Below are 2,915 nucleotides of genomic sequence, written 5' to 3' on the forward strand. Positions count from 1 at the left end.
TCCCTGATCGATGTGGTGATGTCATGCTCTCCCGGGCCGGGACCGAGCCGCGACGGGCGAGGGGCGGGCATTCATGGTGAATGGGACCCGTTCTTCTCGTCCCGCCCGCGGGGGCCCCGCCGTCTCCCATCCCCGCCTGTGGGCGGTGCGTTGGGAGGCACTGGGGTGCGGAACCCGGCCCGACCTCGCCGTCCCGACCCTGCCGTCCGCCTCGTGGCGTCCGGCGGGGGTCGGCGGGGGTCCTCTGACGCAGCAGGCACCCCTCGCTTTCGCCTCTTGTGGCCGTCACCTCGTGGGCCGCCCCCCTCCGCGGCGGTGGGGGTGCTGTCCCGCTGGCCCGTCGTGCTGCCCTCTCGGGTATTGCACGAGCGCTGGTTCCGCCTGGGCCTTTGCGGTGCTCCTGGAGCGCTCCGGGTTGTCGCTCAGGTGCCCGAGGCCGAGCGGTGGCGTGTTGCTCCCGCCCCCAGCGCCCCCTCCTCTGGTCGCCGCCACGGTGTCCGCGTGTGGGTCCTGAGGGAGCTCGTCGGCTGTGCGGGTCGAGGCGGTTGAGTGAGACGCGCCCCTCCCACGCGGGGAAGGGCGCCGCCTGGTCTGGCGAGTGCACGTCCCGTGCTCCCCTCTGGCGGGTGAGCGCGGGCCGTGTGAGCGGTTGCGGTGGGCTCGGGCCGGCCACGCGTGCGCCGGCCGGCCGCCGAGGGGCTGCCGTTCTGCCTCTGATCGGTCGTGTGTGGGTTAACTGGAGGTGCTTTGCCTCACAGAAAGGAGGTGGGTGGACGGCGGGGGGCCTTGGGGGCTGCGCGCACGTGCGCCAGCCGGGCCCCTGCCCTGACCGCAAACGCTCAAGGTTGCCGCAGGTGTCTTCTCCTCGCGCCGCAGGCCCCCTCCCTTCCCCAGGCGTCCCTGAGCGCCTCTGCGGGCCCGACGAGGGGCGACTGGCGGGTGGGGAGCGTGACCCACCCTCGGTGAGAAAGCCTTCTCTAGCGATCCGAGAGGCGTGCCTTGGGGTACCGGATCCCCCGGCCTGCCGCCTCTCTCTGTGTTGCGGTAGCGCTGCCGTAGCGACTCGCTTGCAGAGAACCCTCCTCCGCTGCCCCCTCCTCGATGGGATGAGGTGGGGGAACAGTGAGGGTTCCGCCGGACCCCGCGGTGGGGGCCGAGCGCACGGCTCGTCGTCTACTGTGGCCCGCGCCTCCCCCTCCCGAGTTGGGGGAGGATCCCGGTGGGCCGGGCCCGACGTCCTAGCGGATGGGAAGGCTGCCGCGAGCGGCGGGTGCGCGTGGCACTCTGTCCGGCGCGCGACGCCGCTCTCCGCTGTGAGCCGGCTCTCCGCCCGCTCCTGTGCCGAGCCGCGACCGGTGCCGATGACCGCGTTCGCGTGGCGCGGGGTGTGGGGCCGCCTGGTCCTTGGGGAGCGAGCCGTCCCCACGGGGTGGCGCGCCGGTCTCCCGGAGCGGGACCGGGTCCGGGACGGACGAGAAACGGGCGACATGTGGCCCCTGGTGTTGGGCTTGTGGCTGAGGTTGCTTCGGGGCCCCCCTGGTGGCGGGACCCGGGGCTCGCGAGGGGGTTGATCGGTGGGCTGCCCAAGGGCCGTTCGGCGTCCCAGGCGGGGCGCTGCGGGACCGCCCTCGTGTCTGTGGCGGTGGGATCCCGTGGCCGTGTTTTCCTGGTGGCCCGGCCGTGCCTGAGGTTGCTTGCCCGAGTTTAGCCCTCTGCGGGTTCCCCGTGCCCTTGTCCCCGTGGCCCCCTGGCTCCTTGCCTGCCTTGTGCCCCTTTTCCCTGCCCGCTGCCTGCCGATCCTCTCTTCCCCGAGCGGCTCACCGGCTTTTATGCTGTTGGCCGCCCCGTCTGGGCCCGAACCCGGCTCCGCCTTCTGGGGGCGTCGCCGCCGGCCACACTGGTTGGCCCGGTGTCCGCGTCCCCATGGTGCGCGCCTTCGGGACCGGTCGGCGGCGCCCCGCGTGGGGGCCCGGTGGGCGCCCGGGGGGTTTGGGTCGGCCTTGCGGCGTGTGCGGGGGGAAAGCGGGTTCCGGGGGCTCTGGCCGCGTGCGACTGGGCGTGGTGGTGGGGGAGTCGCGGGGATTGCTGAAGGCCTGGTCGGCCGCTCCAGGTGCCACGCGGGGCCGCCTTCGTGCTCGGAGGCTGCCGGCGGTGAGACCCCCGCGTGCGTCCTGGTGGCGGTCGGCTTCGCCGGAGGTGTCCCTCGGTGCCCCCTCCTCCCCGTTTGGCCGCCTGCCTCGCCCCGGCGTCTCGTCTTCTCCCGGCCCGCTCTTCCGCCTCGGGTCGGCGCGTGCCCCTCGCGGTGCGCCTCGCTTCCCGGGCCTGCTGTGGCTCTCCCCCGAGGCGTGAGTCTCGGGCGTTGCCGGCGTCGCGGGGGAGGCCCGTCCACTCCCCGCGTGGCGTTGCCCCGTTCGGCGCGTGCGTGCACCCGAGTGCGGCCCGGTGGTCCCTCCCGGGCAGGTGTTCGTGCGATGTGTGTGAAGGTCGACCTCCGCCTGGCCGGTCGCTCGCCCTTCCCCCTGGGTCGGGGGGTGGGGCCCGGCCCGGGGCCCTCGGCCCCGGTCCCGGTCCCCCGTCTCGGGCGGGGCGGGCGCGCCGGCTGGCTTCGGTCGCCTTCCCGTTGGCCGTCGAGTGGCGTGCGCCACCCCTGCGCCCGCGCCCGCCGGCGGGGCTCGGAGCCGGGCCTCGGCCGGGCCCCGGGCCTTGACCGGAGGCGTGCGCGGAGCGCTGCGGCCGCACGGGCGCGACTGTCCCCCGGGCTGGGCACCGCGGTCCGCCTCTCGCTCGCTGCCCGAACGTCGGGGCCGCCCCGCGGGGTGTGGGGGAGCGCCGTCCCCGCCTCGCTGCCGCCCGCGCGCGCGCGCGTGGTCGCCGACTTCCTCGCGGCTGCCGGGTACGGATCGGGCGGTCCGTCT

This window comes from Theropithecus gelada, chromosome 20 (assembly GCF_003255815.1).
Source record: "Theropithecus gelada isolate Dixy chromosome 20, Tgel_1.0, whole genome shotgun sequence".
In the NCBI taxonomy this organism is placed as follows: domain Eukaryota; kingdom Metazoa; phylum Chordata; class Mammalia; order Primates; family Cercopithecidae; genus Theropithecus; species Theropithecus gelada.